The sequence below is a fragment of the Herpailurus yagouaroundi genome, unplaced genomic scaffold, assembly GCF_014898765.1.
Source record: "Herpailurus yagouaroundi ecotype Mexico unplaced genomic scaffold, PumYag 205, whole genome shotgun sequence".
Classification (NCBI taxonomy): Eukaryota; Metazoa; Chordata; class Mammalia; order Carnivora; family Felidae; genus Herpailurus; species Herpailurus yagouaroundi.
In genome coordinates this window covers 14,388,542-14,406,415 of record NW_024412436.1, presented here as the reverse complement: position 1 = coordinate 14,406,415, position 17,874 = coordinate 14,388,542, and the positions used below count along the sequence as shown (strand labels likewise).

Here is a 17,874-nt window from a genome sequence, read left to right as displayed (position 1 = left end):
TCCTCCCTCACCTGCGGGCTCCAACCCCAGCCTCGGACCCCAGCATGCATTGCGGGAACCACTAGCTCCAGCCCCCCCCAGCATGCATTGCGCAGGCCCCGAGGCCCAGCACGCAGGACACGCTGCGCAAGCGGCCCCAGCATGCACTGCGCAGGCCTCGAGGCCCAGCACGCAGGGTGCGCTGCTAGAGCCGCCCCCCCCCGCCCCCAGCCCCCAGCATGCACTTCGAGGGCCTCAGGATCCCAGCAGCCTCGAGGCCCCAGGCTGGCCGGCAGTTACGAGCAGGAGGGGTAGCGGCGCCGACCCTCCCCTCGGGGCTGTCCTCGCCCGGCTCTCTCTCCGGCGTGTGCCAGCCGGACCTTCGCCTCTTGGCCCGAAAAGGGGCCGAAGCGGCCGTGTGGCCACGTCGCTGTGGGTGAGGGCGGGCGGCCGGGACCCTCGACGGCCCCCTAACTTTGAGGGGGGGGGGTCTGTCGAGCCGGGCTTGGGGGGAGGGGCCACTCGGGGTGGGCAGGGCTGGGGCGGGGCCGGGGGAGCCGGGCTGAGGTGTGGCGGGGGGAGGGGCCAGGAGCGGGGCGGGGTCAGGGGTGCAAGGCCAGGGCGTCGGGAGCCCGGAAGGGGCTTTATTTCTGAGAGTTTGTGCTATTAGGAGGATTCTCAGTTCTTTGAGTGTTGGAGAAAGCTCGTTGGCCAGACTCCCGTGGCCTCGTGTCTTTGCGTAAAGGAGAGCCCTGTGGGTACTCTTTCTCTCCTTTCCTCATCAGCGTTTAGTTTTATTGATCTTGATTCTTGTTCGTTTTCTGTTATATTAATTTCTTTTACTTTTAGCTTGTTCATAGCCTGGCTTCTTTATTGAACACATCAGCCTTCAAAGTATTAAATGCGTTAAGGGCGCCTGGGTGGCTCGGTTGGTTGAGCCTCCGACTGGGGTTCAGGTCAGGATCTCACAGTTTGTGGGTGTGACCCCCCCCCCCCCCCCGCCTCTGGCTCTCTGCAGGGAGCCCACTTGCAGGCTTTTGTCCCTCTCTCCCTGCCCCTCCCCTGCTTGAGCTCTCGCTCTCAAAAATAAGTAAACATTAAAAAAAAATAAATATTAAATGCATTCAGTACTCATAAATTTTGATTTCTAAGTCTTAAGAACTACTGTAGCTGGATCCACCAAATTTGAATATGTGATATTGTAATTGTGGAATGGTTCTAGAGGGTAATTTCCTTATTTTTAATCCATGGTTTACTTAGGAGTGCTATTTCAGATTTCTAAATAGGGAGCACTTCTAAAAGTGCATTTTTGTTGACTTACGATTTATTTGCATTATATTGGAAAACAGGGTCTGCGTAATATTGAGTCTGAGATTTGCGAAGTCTTGTTACGAAGGATATGGTCAGTTTTCATAAATGCTTTATATGATTTGAAAAGTGCATTGCTTGATTTTTATGTATAGGGTTCTTTGTTAGGTCAAGCCTATTAATTGTGAAGGTCAAATACTTCCTTTTTTTTTTCTTTTTTTCTTTTTTAAGAGACAGGAACTTTTTAAAAACTTATTTATTTAATTAGAGAATCCCAAGCAGGCTCCATGCTGTCAGCACAGAGCTGAATGCGGGGCTGGAACTCATTAACTGTGAGATCACGGCCTGAGCCAAAACCAGGAGTCAGATGCTTGACTGACTGAGCCACCCAGGTGCCCCAAGGGTCAGATACTTTCGTTTACTTATTACTTTAGTTCACTTGATCTGTAAATCATTGAAACGGTGTGTTAAAATAGCACACTGTCACTGTTTTTTTTGAAATGTCAGATTTTCTATAATTCCATCAGGTTTTGCTTTATATATTTTGAGGCAGTGTTAGGTATGTGAAAGTTGTAAGTTGTAGCTTCTTGATGGATTTTCCCTTCTGTTCTGTTGAGATGCAGTTACTCCTTCTTACTGCTTTTCTCTTACTTTGGTAGAATATTGTTACCAGTTTTTTTTTTTAATTAAATATTTATTTTTTTAAATTTATTTTTTTAATGTTTACTTATTTTTGAGAGAGAGGGAGAGACAGAGCATGAACAGGGGAGGGGCAGAGAGAGAGAGAGAGAGGGAGACACAGAATGAAGCCGGCTCCGGGCTCCGAGATGTCAGCACAGAGCCCGATGCAGCGTCGGAACCTATGAACTGCGAGATCATGACCTGAGCTGAAGTCAGACGCTTAACCGACTGAGCTACCCAGGCACCCCACCAGTTTTCTTTTTGTTTGCATTGGCATAGCATGGTGTTTTCTATTCCTTTGTTTTTTTATTGTGGTAAAATACGCACAACGTAAGATTTATCACTTTAATCATTCTTAAGCGTACAGTTCAGCAGCATTAAGTACATTCACACTGTTGTGTAACCATCACCAGCATCTATCTCCAGAATGTGTCATCATCCCAAACTGAAATTCCATACCCCTTGAGCAGTAACTCCCCTATTACCCCTTTCTCCACTCCTCATAGCCGCTAGGAACCTCATATAAGTAGGATCGTACAGTATTTGTCCTTTGTGTTTCGCTTATTTTACTTAGCGTGATGTCTTCAGTCGAGATTTATCCATGTGGTAGCACGAGTTAGAAAATCTCTTTGTGTGTGTGTGAGACACTTGGGTTGTTTTTGACTCTTGACATTGAGAGTACTGTTGCAGCAAACATGGGAGTGGAAATGTGTCTTCAAGATTCTGTTTTCATTGCCTTTGGCTGTATTTCCAGACGTGGGATTGCTGGACCATATAGTAATCTCCTTTTAATTTAATGAGGAACTCCCTCCTGTTTTCATAGTAGCTATGCCAGTTACATTCCCACCAACCGTGCACGATGGTTCCCTTTTTTGCACATCCTCGCCAACACGTGTTATTCCTTTGTGATAATGGTCATTCTTACAGGTGTGAGGTGATATTGTGGTTTTGGTTTGCATTTCCTTGACGATGAGCGTGTCGAACACCTTTTCACGTACCTATTGCCCGGCCGTTTGTACGTCTTTAGAAAATCTGCCCATTTGAGTTGGATTGTTTGTGTTTTTGCAGTTGAGTTGTGTGAGTTTGTATATTTTGGATATTAACCCCTCATCAGAGGACTGGCAGGTGTTTTCTCCTGTTCCATGGGCTGCTTTTTTGTTTTGTCGATGGTTTCCTTTGCTGTGCAGAAGCATTTTCATTTGATGTGGTTCCACTTGTTTCTTTTTGTTTGTATTATTATTTATTTGTTTTTGATGTCATTTCTTTTGGTGTTTCTTTTTGCTTTTATTATTATTGTTGTTGTTGTTGTTTTTGTTTTTGGTGTCATCTGAAAAAAATCACTGCCAAGACCAATGTCAGGAAGTTTATCCCCTCTGTTTTCTTCTAGTAGTTTTATGGTTTTAGGTCTGAAATTTAAGTCTTGAATTCATTTTGAGTTAATTTTTGAGGGGTAATGTGATTCTGTACCCAATTCCAACGTGTGTGTGTGTGTGTGTGCGTGTGTGTGTGTGTGTGGTGGGGGAGGGCGGGGGGGGGGGGGTGGTTCTTACCACCAAGCAATGCCCAGACACCTGGTGATGTCCTGCAGTTCAGCTCACTTCTGACACTATCCGTCTGGAGATCCCTTCCCATCTCACGGGTTAAGGGCTCAGTCCTGTAACCGTGTACTCATCCTACCCCCTCCCCACTTCAATGCCAGTCTCAGGCCCGGGTTATCACCTGTGTTTCCGACTGACCAGCTGTAGATAGGAGGCTGTAATGACTCCTCTGTGGGTTCCATTACTTTGCTAGAATGGCTCACGGACCGCAGGGATAGATTTCATTTGTTACCGGTTTGTTATAGATGGGTATAACTCAGAAACAGCCAGATGGAAAAGAGGCCTGGGGACAAAGTAGGGGGAAAAGGCACGGGGCCTCTATGCCTTCAGGTGCACCACACTCCCTGAGTCTCCATGTGTTCACCTGCTCAGTAGCTCTCTGAAACCTATCCTTTTGGGTTTTTACGGAGGCTTTATTGCATAGGCACGATTGGTTAAATCATTGGCAGTTAATTCCACCTGCAGCCCCTCCCCTGTCCCCAGAGGTCAAGGTGGTGGGGCTGAAAGCTCCAACCCTCTCATCAGTCATGTGGTTGGTTCTCTTGGCAACCCAGCCTCCATCTGTAGGTGAGGTCCAAAAGTCAACTCATTAATGTAGCAAAGGACACCTTTATCACTGTACTCATTTAGGATATTTGGGGAGTTTTAGGAGCTTTGTGCTGGCAATGAAGACAAAGACCAAATAGATATTTCTTATGACGCACAGTATCACAGAAGTGTGAGACGGTGGTCCAGTTTTGTTCTTTTGCATGTGGCTGTCCGGTTTTCCCAACCAGTTGTTGGAGAGACTGTCCTTTCCCCATTGTATACTCTTGCCTCCTTTGTCATAAATTAGTTGACTGTATGTGTGCGTTTATTTCTGGGCTCTCTTTTCTGTTCTGTTGGTCTGTGTGTCTGTTTTTATGTCAGCGCCACACGGTTATGATTACTATAGCTTTGTAATATAGCTTGAAGTCAGCTTCTAGCTTCAGTGTTTTTTTCTCAAGCCTGCTTTGGCTATTTGGGGTGTTTTTTGGTTCCATACAAATTTTCGGATAATTCTGTTTCTGTGAAAAATGCCATTGAAATTTTGATAGAGATAGTACTGAATCTGTAGATTGTTTCGGGTAGTGCGGACATTTCAATGATAGTAATTCTTCTAATCCATGAGCACAGGATATATTTCTGTTTGTGTCTTAAATGTCTTTCATCAGTGTCTTAGAGTTTTCAGCGTTCAGATCTTTCACCTCATTCGTTAAATTTATTCCTAAGTATTTAATTCTTTTTTGATTCACTTGCAAATGACATTGTTTTCTTAATTTCTCTGATAGTTTGTTGTTAGTGTGTGGAAACACAAATGATTTTTATGTCTTGATTTTGTATCATGCAACTTGATTGAATTTGTTGGTTCTAACAGAACTGGTCTTTCCCTCTTCAAAGCTAGCCCACAACAGATTGTTGCGAAATAATAATAAACATATATATTATAGGTCTCTGATCCTGGTTCCTGATGCAGGACTCCTAAATCCCTTGTAATCTTTTGGGTGATAGGAGTTTTTCATTTTGGTGGTGGTGGTGGTAGTTGTTCTCATGAGGTTCCTCCAGGCAGGCTCTTGGAGGCTTCTGGAGAGGGGGGCTGTGTTATCAGAAAGACCCAGCCATGATCAGGAGCTTGACATTTGCAGCCCTTCCCATCCCTCAGTGTCTAGAGAGGGGAGAGGGGCAGGACGTGGAGTTAATAGGTGGTCGTGCCTGTGTGGAAGTCCCCATAAAAACTCCAGTAAGATGGGGTTCAGAAAGCTTTCAGTGTGGTGAGCACGTTCACATACGGGGAAGACGGGTCCCATCTCCACAAGGACCGAAGCTTCTGCACTCGGGTGTAGACTTCGACCTATGTATCTCTTCATCTGGCTATTCATCTGTATCCTTGGTCACATCCTTTAATAACTGGTAAATTTATGTCAGTGTTTCCCTGAGTTCTGTAAATGATTCAATTAAATGAGAAGGGGGTCCCGGAAAACTAATTTTTAGCCAAGTCAGACACAAGTTGCGGGTCTCCTGGGCACCTCCGACTTGAGATTGGCATCTGGAGTGGGGAGCAGTCTCCTGGGATTGAGCCCTTAACCTGTGGGGTCTGACATGGTCTCCGGGTAGGCAGGGTCAGAACTGAGTTAAATTGTAGGACACACGGCTGTTGTCACAGAATTATTTGGCGTGGGAAACCACTCGTTTGCTGACCGGAAGTACCTGGGTGTGGCAAATAATGTGAAAGGAAAAGAGATATATCGGAGGAAGACTCAGTTTTTCCAATTCTGCTCCATATCACCCTGATACTCTGTAATTTTTTAAGTCCTCTTGTCAAAAACTTTAAAAAAAAAAACTTAAGATTTTGAATGGGGTTTTATTGAATGTAAGGATCAGTCAAGAGACAAGTGACATTTTAATGTCTTTCTATTAATGCTTAGCTCTTTTGATCTTCTCTAGTACGTGTTTGTTTTCTCTTTGTTAAGTTTCTGCTCTAGGTTTTTTTCTGAAAATTCTGTTTCCGGTTTTATTGAAGTATATTTGACAAAAATACTGTATATATTTAAGGTGTAGAATGTAATGATTTAGCATACCTATGCATTGTGTAACGATTACTGTGAGTAAATTTGCACATCTGTCACCTCGCAGTTACACGTGTGTGTGTGTGTGTGTGTGTGTGTGTGTGTGTGTGTGTACGCGGTGAGAAGCTTATACTCTCGGCAAATTTCAGGTGTACAACATGGTATTATTAACTACAGTCACAGTGCTGGTGTTCACCTTAAAAGTAAAAACTACCAGTTATCTTACCAACAAAAGATGGGTTTACTTGGGAATAAAAGAGAATTGCAATCCAGGACAAGCAAGCCGTGGCAAAACCCCAGGCAAGTCTGGGGAACAAAGAAGAGGTACACTTTTTTAAGGAGAAAAGCGGTAAGTTGGGAAGCTGTTATGAGCTAAAAGTCCACAGGAGTAAACTGGGAGTTCAGAGTGTGGTGGCTTCTCATTGGCTGAGCTGTTGTGAGGGGCTGGGGGGGGGGGGCGGCGGGGGGAATGAGGAAAATTGTCTCTTCCTTCTGCCAGAGTAGCAGAGTAGTATCCACGGGCAAAGGTAAGGTCAAGTTGGTCTCTTCCTGTTGGGTCTGCAGTTGCTAGGAGTGGTAGGGCTGAGATCTCCCCCTGCCGAAACCCCCGGCCACATTTTTACGCTGTACGTTAGCTTTCCAGAACGTAATCGTCTTGTAACCGAATGTTTGTATCCTTTGACCAGCATCTCTCTGTCCCCTCCATCACTCGTCCATCATTTGATTCTCTAGGAGGTGAGCTTTTTTTCCTCCTTCTTCAGATTCCACATATAAATGATACCGTACAGTATTTATCCTTCTCTGTCTGGCTTATTTCACTTAGCAGAACATCTGCAGGTTCATCCGTGTTGTTGCAATGGCCTGAATAATATACCATTGTATACATAGACCACATTTTCTTCATCCATTCATCTGTTGACAGATACTTACGCTGTCTCCCTGTCGAGGCTGTTGTGAATAATGCTGCAGTGACCATGGGGGTGCAGATACCTCTTTGAGGTCCTGATTTCATTTCCTTTGGAGGTATGTCCAGAAGTGGGATTGCTGGTCATGTGGTAGTTCTATTTTTAATTTTTTGAGGAATTCCAGAGTGATTTCCATAGTGGCTGTGTCAATTTACATCTCTCCTAACAGTGCACGAGGATTCCGTTTTCTCTTCGTCTTCGCCAGTATTTGTTATTTCTCGCCTTTTCGAGTCTAGCCTCTCTGACAGGTATGAGGTGATATCTCTTTGTGGTTTTGATTGGCATTACCCTGATGATGAGTGGTGTTGAGCATCTTTTCATGTCTGTTGGCCACCTGTGTGTCTTCTTTGGAAAAATGTCTGTTTAGGTCCCCTGTCCATTTTTTCATCCAATTATTTGTGGGATTTTTGCTACCGAGTTGTAGGAGTTTGTTACATATTTTAGATACTAACTTCTTGTCACATCTATGGTTTATGCACTTTTTATACCACTCTGTAGATTGCCTTTTCATTTTGTTGATTATTTCCTTTGCTCTTCGGAAGGCTTTAGTTTGATGTTGGCCCCACTTGTCTATTTTTGCTTTTATTACAAGTGCTTTTTTTGTCATGTCCAAACAATCATTGCCAAGACCAATGTCAAGGAGCTTTCCCCCTCTGTTTTCTTCTGGGAGTTTCACCATTTCAGGTTTTCAATTTAAGTCTTTCATCCATTTTCAGTTAATTTTTGTGTATGGTATAAGATAAAGGTCTAGTTTCATTCTTTTGCATTGGAATATTCAGTTTTCTTAACACCATTTAGTAGAAAAACCTATCCTTTTCCCATTGTATGTTCTTGGTGCCCTTGTCAAAAATTAGTTGATGTGTATATGTGTAAGTTTATTTCTGGGCTCTCTGTTCCGTTGGCTTATGTGTCTATTTTTATGCCAGTACCGTACTGTTTTGATTACTATAGCTTTGTAATATACCTTTTAAGTCAGAAAATGTGATACCTCTAGCTTTATTTCTTTCTTAAGATTGCTTTGGCTATTTAGGGTCTTTTGTGGTTTCATACAAATTTTAGGACTTTTTTTTTTCAATTTCTGTGAAGATGGCATTGGAATTTAGATAGAGACAGCACTGAATCTGTAGACCATTTGGTGTAGTGTGGACATTTCCATTATATCAATTCTTCCATTCCATGCTCATGGTAGAGATTTCCATTTATTTGTGTCTTCTTCAGTTTCTTTCATCAGTGTCTTAGAGTTTTCAGTGTACAGGTTTTTCACTTCCATGGTTAAATTTATTGCTACGCATTTCATTCTTATTGATACTATTTGTAAATAGGATTGCTTTCTTAATTTCTTTTTCAGATAGCTTGTAGTTAGTGTCAAGAAATGCAATGAAATGTACGTGTTGATTTTGCATCCTGCAACTCTACTAATTTATTAGTTCTAACAGCGTTTTGATGGAGTCTTTAGCATTTTATATATATATATATATATATATATATATACACACACACACACACATATATAGCATCATGTCATCTGCAGTTAATTTTACCTCTTCTTTTGTAATTTAGATGCATTTTATTTTTCTTGCCTAATTGCTCTGGCTAGGACTTCAAGTAAGGTGTTGAATAGAAGTGGTGAAAATGGGCATCCTTTTCTTATCTTTGAGGAAGAGTCTTTACTTTTTCACCATCGACTATATATAACATTATCTGTGGTCTTGTCATATATAACCTTTATTATGTTGAGGTATATTCCTTCTGTGTCTAATATGTTGACAGTTTTTTCATCATAAGAGGATGTTGAATGTTGTCAAATGCTTTTTCTGTATCTGTTGAGATCATATGGATTTTTATCCTTCATTCTGTTAAGGTGGTGTGTCACATTTATTGGTTTGCATATTTGAACCATCCTCACAACCCAGGGGTAAATCCCACTTTATCATGTTGTATCATCCTTTTATTGTGCTATTAATTTGGTGTGTTTTTTTGGTTGAGGGGTTTTGCTTCTGTATGCCTCAGGGATATGGCCTGTAATTTTATTTTCTTGTTTCCTAATCTGACTTTGGGATCAGGGTAATACTGGCCTCATACAATGACCCTGGACGTGTTCTCTCTTCTTGTCTTTTTCTGGAAGAATTTGAGAAGGATTGGCATTAGTTCTTCTTTAAAGGTTTGATAGGATAATGTTGGCATTAATTGCTATGAACTTTCCTCTTAGAACTACTTTTGTAGCATAGTTTTTGGTATGTTGTATTTCCATTTTCATTTATCTCAAGATATCTTTGATTTTCCTCTTGATTTCTTCATGGACCCAATGGTTGTTTAGGAATGTGTTGTTTAATTTCTACTCACTTGTGAATATTTCAGGTTTCCTCCTGTTTTTGATTTCCAGTTTTATAACATTGTGTCTGGAAAAGCTATGTGATATGATTTCAAGGCTTCTTTAATTTCTTAAGACTTCTTTTGTGGCCTCATACGTGATCTATCCTAGGGGATGTTCTGCATTCACCTGAGAAGTGTGTATATTCTGCTGCTCTTTGATGGCTTGTTTTCCATGTATCTGTTATATCCATTTGGTCTGAAGTGTAGTTCAGATAAAAAGTTTCTTTGTTGATTTTCTGTCTGGATGAAGATTTATCCGTTCTGAAAGTGGAGTACTCAAGGCTGCTATCTATTATTACTGCATTGCTGTACATTTCTACCTTCAGATCTGTTAATATTTGCTTTATATATTTATGTTCCCTAACGTTGGGTGCCTATATGTTTACAGTTGCTATATCCTCTTGGTGAATAGATTCCTGTGTCATTATATAATGGCCTTCTTTGTCTCTGGTTGTAGCTTTTGACTTAAAGTTTATTTCATCTGATATAAGCCGCCCCCCACCCCCCAGTCTTTTTTGGTTACTGTTTGCATGGAATATCTTTCTCCGTCTCTTTTCTTTGAGCCTGAATGTGTTCTCAAAGTTGAAGTGAGTCTTTCGTAGGCAGCATACAGTTGAGCCTTTTTAATCCCATCAGCCATTCCATCTTCTTATTGGAAAATTTAGTGCATTTACATGTGAAATAATTATTTGCAGTTAACATCTTGTTAAATGTCTTCTGGCTATTTTATAGTTCCTTTGTTACTTTCTCCCTTCTTTGCTATCTTCCTTTGTGGTTTCGTGATGTGGTTTGATTGTGGTTTGGTGTGCTTTGATTCCTTTCTTTTACTTTTTATGCATTTACTATAGGGTTTTCCCTGGTGGTTACCAAGAGGCTTACATACAACCCCTTATTGTGATGATAGTCTGTTTTAAGCTGAAAACAATTTGACTTTGACTGCATACAAAAGCTCTATCCTTTTACTTCCCTCTCCCACATTTTGTGGTTTTGATGTTACAGTTTACATCTTTTTATATTATGTATACATTAAAAATTATTTTAGCTATAGTATTTTTAATACTTTTGTTTTTTAATCATTATACTAGAGTTAAGTGATTTATATACCCCCATTATGGTGATATTCTAAATTTGTCTATATTATCTTTACCAGTAAGTTGTAAGTTTTATACTTCCATATGTTTTCGTGTTACAAATTAGCACCCTTTTATTTCAGCTTGAAGCGTTCCCTTTAACATTTCTTACAAGGCAGGTCTAATGGAGATGAGCTCCTTCAGGTTTTGTCTGTCTGGGAAGGCCTTTATCTGTCCTTCACATGTAAAGGACAGCTTTTCTGGGTACAGTATTTTTTGTTGGCAGATTTTTCCTTTCAGTACTTTGAATATATCATTCCACTCTCTCCTGGTCTGCAAGGTTTCTGGTGAGAAATCCCCTGATTGCCTTACGAGAGTTCCGTTTTATGAGATGAGATTATTTTGTCCCACTATTTTCAAAATTCTCTCTTTTGATTTTTGATAGTTTGAATACAGTGTATCTTAGTTAAGTCCCCTCTGTGTTGAATCTGTATGGGGATTTTTTTTAAGTTTTTATTTAAATTCCAGTTAACATACTAGTTTCAGGTGTAGCATTTGTTGATTCAACACTTACATAAAACACCCTGTGCTCATCACAAGTGTACTCCTTAGTCCCCATCACCTATTTGCACCCATCCCCCACCCATCACCCCTCTAGTGACCAGCAGAATGTTCCCTATCGTTAAGAATCTGTTTCTTGGTTTTCCTCTCTTTGTGCCCCACCACGATCGTTTGTTTTTTTCACTTCGCGTAATATACTCTACATCCATGTCATTGCAGATGGCAAGATTTCATTCTTTTTTATGGCCGAGCATCAATATCCTGTTGTGAATTTGCACCACATTTTCTTTTTCCAATCATCAGTCACTGGATACCTGAGTGGGCTCTTACTGGCCTCACGCACCTGGACGTCCCAGCTTTCTCCCCAGATCCGGGCGATTTTTAGCCATTATTTGAAAACACGTTCACCTCCTTTCTCGCTTCTCCTGGGACTGTCATATCCTAATGCTATTTTACTTGATAGTAGCCCACGTATATATAGGCTTTCCTTAGTCTTTTTCATTCCTGGTCCTTTTTCTCTGATCGCGTAATTTCAAATGATCAAGTCTGCTGTTGATGCTGCTGCATTTTTTTTTCCATTAATTGTTTTCTTCAGCTCCAGAATTTGTTTGGTTCCTTTTTATGGTTTCTCTCTCTCTGTTGGCCTTCTCAGTTTGTTCACATTTTGTTTCCCTGATTCTGTTTAGTTGTCTCTGTTCTCTCGTAGCTCACTGAGCTTCCTGAAAACAGTCGTTTTGAATTCTCTGTCCAGAAATTCATACACCTACGTCTCTTTGAGATCCGTTAGGGGAAAATTACTGTGTTCCTTGGGTGGTGTCATGTTTCCTACGTTTGTGGAAGCCCCGTGTTGATGTCTGCTTTTGGTGGAGCGGTCTCTCTCCCAGCTTTAGGGACCGGCTTTGCTGGGGAAAGACCACGTGCCGGTGGGTGCAAGGGCACCGGCTTGGGGCGGGGGGCACTTCCGGCTCTGGGAACGACCCTGCGGCATCATGTCCGCATAGCGTCTTCAGAGAAGTCGGCGTGGGCATCAATTTGTCCCCCCGTGAGGGCTGTTACGGGTGAGGGGATCCCTCTCAACTCGGGGTCTGGCTCCCGAGTGCCCTGGTAGTGGTGGCAGCACTGGTGTCTGACGTGTGGGCGCTTTGGGAGTGACAGAAGCTTTGGGGTCTGAGTAGCCGCTTACCCCACAGTGGCTGCCGGGCCTGCGACGTGGATGGCTGCAGAGTGGCCACGAATCGGCCTCTGCCTCTGCGTCGTGCACACAGCTGGAGCACTTGGGGCGCCGGGACCCAAGGTACGTGTGGGGTTGCGGCCCGGGGCAGCAGAGCGGCAGCCCCTTCTGGGGGGAGGGCTGCAGCAGTGTCTCCACGCGGAACGGTCCGTGGTAGTGGGGGCTGTTGGTTCCCTCGGTGGCTCAGGCCGCTGCTGTCCTCTGTGGAGCGGCACGCGGGGGTCCACGCGACTCACACTGTGGGATCTTCCCTATGAGCGCCGTGGGGGGTCTGCGGCTGTTGTGGGGGCCGCTGAGATCCTCGGTGAGGAAGGCTCCCGGGTCCTCTCTGCAGAGCGTGCCACTGGGGACTGTGATGGCAGCCCCTGTGTGGCTGATGCTGACGGCCCGGCTCCTTTGTCCTCAGCAGGTGTCTCGGCGCAGCCAGTCTCCGCAGGGGTCCTTCTGTGCAGTGACTCTTCTGTCCCCCGCTGTGTGGCTGGACTCTCGAGCCCCCAGGCCTTTTTGCACGTAGCTAGCTGTCTGTCGTTTTTGTGGGGGGACAGGGAGTGGGTGCTCCTGCTCCGTATCTTGCTGGTGTCCAGAGGCCTGGTCTCTTCTCTCTTTGTTTCTATTTTCTTCGCGTTTATAAAGTTTTGCTGTTTCTAACTTCTTGGTTTAGTCTTTCTTTATAGGAGATCTTAAAGCTTTTATTTGCCTGTAAGTACTTCTTTAGATGTATCTCACAAGTTTTAATACTTAATATCTTAGCATCTAATTGTTAACGTTTTGGATTTTCATCGTGATCCCTGAGTTACGTAGGTGTTTCTTAATTTCTGGATTTATGAGATTTCATTTCTTATTCCTTTATTTCTAATCTGGTTGAATTGTGGGCATGGAATTTGGATTGTATGAAGATAAATTATTTGAAATTTGTTGAGATCTGCATTATGACCAAGTAGTGGTTAATTTTGAGACTGTGCCGTGTGCACTTTAAAATACATGCATTCTCTGGGGCGCCTGGGTGGCTCCGTCGGTTGAGCGGCCGACTTCGGCTCGGGTCACGATCTCGCGGTCCGGGAGTTCGAGCCCCGCGTTGGGCTCTGTGCCGGCAGCACGGAGCCTGGAGCCTGTTTCAGATTCTGTGTTCTCCCTCTCTCTCTGATCCTTCCCCGTTCATGCTCTGTCTTTCCCTGTCTCAAAAAACAAATAAACGTTAAAAAAAATTAAAAAAAAAAAAAAGAATGCCTGCTGGTTGTTGGGGCACCTGGGTGACTCAGTCAGGTAAGCATCCGACTTCAGCTCAGGTCACGATCTCGCGGTCCGTGAGTTCGAGCCCCGCGTCGGGCTCTGTGCTGACCGCTCAGAGCCTGGAGCCTGTTTCGGATTCTGTGTCTCCCTCTTTCTCTGACCCTCCCCTGTTCATGCTCTGTCTCTCTCTGTCTCAAAAATAAAAAATAAAAAAATGTTAAAAAAAATTTTTTTAAATACATGCATTCTCGGGGCGCCTGGGTAGCTCAGTCGGTTAAGCGTCTGACTTCGGCTCAGGTCATGATCTCACGGTTCGTGGGTCTGTGCTGACAGCTCAGGACCCCGGAGCCTGCTTCGGATTCTGTGTCTCCCTCTCTGTCTGCCCCTCCCCTGCTTATGCTCTGTCTCTCTCTCCAAAATAAACATTAAAAAATTTTACTAAAAAAAATACATGCATTCTCCATTTCTTGAGTTGTACACAGTGTATTTGTTAGGTCATAGTTTTAAATTAGATTAGTAAAATCTGTATCCTTGCTAGTTTTGTTTTTGTTTTGTTTGGTGCCAGAGAGGGTTGGCCTGATTAACTGAATTTGTCACAGTGTTTCATTATCATGCTATATTTAGTTGTTACTCCCTATGATTCTGTCAGTTTTGAATTGTGTATTTTGTATCACATATTTTGAAGTCATGTTGTAGGTGGAAGTTCAGAACTGTTTCATTTTTCTGGTGAAATGAACCTTAATCATTATATAGTGAACTTCTCTAGATCTAGTGACTCTTTCTGCCTTACTGCCTATTTTTCTGATATAAATATAGCTATAATATCTTCATTTTGCTTAATAGTTGTCTGGTATATCTTTTTCCTAGCTTTTACTGCATCCTTTTGGTATCCTTTTGTTTTAGATATGTGTCTTTTAAGTAAGATCTACCTGGATTTCTCTCCACCCCCCAGTTTTTCTATCTTTGTCTTTGTAGAGAATTTAGTCTACTTGCAGTGACTATAATTATTCATATGTTTTGGGTTATTTCTGCCACCTTATGTTGTGGTTACCATAGAAATTTTAAGATGTATGCTTAACTTACCAAAGTGTCAATTTAACCGATTTTAATCTTCCTGCAGAAAATACAAGGATCTTAATTTAATTTTGATCATCCCCCTCCTGACCTGTGTGCTGTTGTTATAGAGTCTGGTTCCACCTCACTTTTAATCCCCCAAGAAATAATTACTGCTTTATGTAGTTAGTGTTCATTTAGATTTACACATATTCATTACTTCTGCTAGTTATTCTTTCTTGTATCTTAGACCTGTCATCTTGGGATAGTATTCCTTCTTTTTTAAGTCCTTGTGGAGTACATTTCATTTGTCTATTGATTTTATTTGCCTGAAATGTCTGTATCTTGCCTTCATTTTTTGAAACACATTTTTGCTAGGTATAGGATTCTAAGTTGACAGCACATAGAACATTGGAGATGTTATACTGTTGTTTTAGGGGTGTGTGTGCGCGTGTGTGCACAGGCATGTGTGCTATAAGGAAGTTCATACTTACTCTCATTTTAAGTAATCTGTCTCTGGCTGCTGTTAGGATCTCCTTTTTATCTTTGGTGTTCTACAGTTTCACTGTGTTGAAGGGGTGTGTGTACATATGCATGTGTACACTTGTATATGTTCATATATATGAACGTATGCGTTAGAATTTGTGGAACTCTGTGAAACTGTAGATCAGTGTCTGCAAAACTCTCTGTCATTATATTCCCCGTTCTCTCTCTTCTTCCAGACTCCTGATGAGTGTTATGTCAGATTTACCATTCTACCGTCTCTACTGTTTAACCTGTCCTCATTTTTTCCATCTCTATCCCTTGATAATTTGTTCAGATCCACCTAAATAAAAGGTGGGTACTATTTGGGAAAGGGAAGGAGGGATTGAATATTATATGGGCAGCCTACTGAAGTCAACCACAGTTATCCTTTGTTTATTTTTTTTTTTTGGTGTTTTAAATCCCCGTTTTGTGTAAACACAGAGTTGTGTTTTGCTTCTGATATTTTGAAAGGTTCATGCATTATTCCAGTTCTTCTAGACTTACGACATAGAATATATTTTAACCTTTATTTTGTTATCTATGCACTTTAGGTATCATCCGTTGACTCCATGTTGTGAAATGAAGAAATTAGAACATGATTCATGCATTTACATTCTTAACTGGTACTTCATACTCCCAGATTTTTATGGCATGTATTATAATTTTAGTTCTTCTTGTGGGTATCTTTATACTTTTAAGTAATACAGTTCGACTTCTCTTATTTATCAGCTTTAAGTAGTGTCTGTTGACCTGTGTATTTGAAAGATGAAGAACACTCATGCTTCCTATATTCCACTTACTTTCTCTTCTCCCCCTCTTGATTGTTTTCAGTACTTATGCTATTTTTCCTGTACAAAAGCGTTCGGTTCTGTAATCACATGTCCAATAGTTGTTTTGACCTAAACTCTATACTTGAGTGAGTTTAACGCTCTTACCTCTGTTTTCTTTATTGCCATATTTTTGCCTTCATCTCTGTGCAAAAACTATTGCATGCATTTTACAAGAAAGGTCCGTGGACGATATCTTTACTGAATTCTGCACGTGTGAAAATGTCAGCTTCGTACTTACATGAAAACTTGGCTCTGATAAGATTCTCAAGCCAACTCTTTTCTCCTGAGTAAATGTTCTGGCATTCGAATGTTGCTGTGGACAAGTGTGAGGCTGACTTGATTTTTTCACTTGTCTTCTAGGAAAAAAGAAGAACTCATTTGATTGTTTTTACCAGCTCATTTTGATTTTGTTTCAGAGTGAGATTGAACAACTTTCCTCTTTCTTTTTCAAATGTTTGGTGGTGATGGTGATAGCATGAAAGTATAAGCCACTCCACAGTTAAAGTAGCTGTTGGGACTGATGTCTCCTCTCTAGTAGCGGCTGGCAAATGATGGCCTGTTGATTGAATCTGGCCTGCCCCCTGTTTTTCTGTGTCTACAAGCTGAGAATGGTTTTTGTAAAGGAATAATGCAAGCAGTTTGATGACAGGTAACACCAACTTTGAATCCCAGTCACATAAAATGTTGTCCTTCTCAAAAGAATTCTATTTTCTTCATTAAAAGGTTTGTATCGGGGTGCCTGGGTGGCTCAGTTGGTTGAGCATCTGACTTGTGATTTTGGCTTGGGTCATGATTCCAGGGTCGTGGAATGAGTTTAATGCTCTTACCTTTGTTTTCTTTATTGCCGTATTTTGTACGGCAATATCCCCTCCCTTCGAGTCCTGCATTGGGCTCAGCGCTGAGCAAGGAGTCTGCTTGGGATTCTCTCTCTCTCCCTCTGCCCCTCTCCTCTGCTCGTGCTCGCTTGCTCTCTCAAAAAAAAAAAAAGGCTTGTATTAAAAACACTTATACTCAACTATTTTTGTACATTGAATTTCATCAATAAAACATTTGTGGAAATTTGTTTTATCTTTTGTTGTGTGACGAATACATAAGTAACATCTTTGATTTTTGCCTTCTGGTCCACAAGCCTAAAATGCCCTTTGGCCTTTTAGAAAAATTTTGCCGACCTCTATTCTGTTGCAAATCCAGAATGGGTTTGATTCAGGGATGCTTTTGAATCTAGTGGGAGTCTCCCTTGGATTCGTCTCCTTGTCTCAAGTGTGGGCCCCAAATTTGTAGCCTTCAGTTCCTGGTTGCAGTAAATGATCTTTCTGTGGCCGTTCCTGGTACTCTTTGGGTCTGATTTCCACACTCTGAGTCTCATCACCAGATAGACCTGTCCCGTGTTGATACTGCTGTTGTTGGCTTCATAGCTAGTGTAGAACTCTCTATCCTTTCTATTCCAGTAAGAACTACTCTTGCCTCTGGCCTATTGCAGTCATAGTTGATTTGTCTGATGCTGAGTCACATGACAATTAAAGCTTTTTCCACCCTACGTGGATTCTAGGCTAACATCTTGCCTTACCTTAGTTACAGTATACTTCCACGCCTGGGCAGAACATCATCCTTTTTTGGAAGATTTCTGATCTTGTTAGATTTCCCTCAGGAATCAGAAAACGAGCCTTTCTTTTTCTTATTTCAAAACCCGCTCCCTTTTGTTCTGTCTGAAGAATGCTGGTGGTGTATGGATATGGCCTTCTAGTACTTAGTGAATATGGTGAACGAGTTTAATAGCTTCGGCCACTGGTGAGGTTGACTACCCTAAGTTCTTTCTGATGATTCTTCCTGAGGGGAGGCTCTTAAACCTTATAATTACCTTTAGTATGGAGTTGAAGGTAAATTG

General features: G+C 42.1%; 1 protein-coding gene across 1 annotated transcript in view; it reads left to right on the top strand.

Moving 5' to 3' along the window:
- The first annotated feature begins 296 nt into the window (after positions 1 to 296).
- DNAH14 (dynein axonemal heavy chain 14) overlaps positions 297 to 17,874 on the top strand; it is a 328,569-nt gene continuing 310,991 nt past the window's right edge. The window contains exon 1 of the mRNA XM_040451938.1: positions 297 to 415. The gene's annotated coding sequence lies outside the window, so the exon portion shown is untranslated. The remainder of the gene's footprint in view (positions 416 to 17,874) is intronic.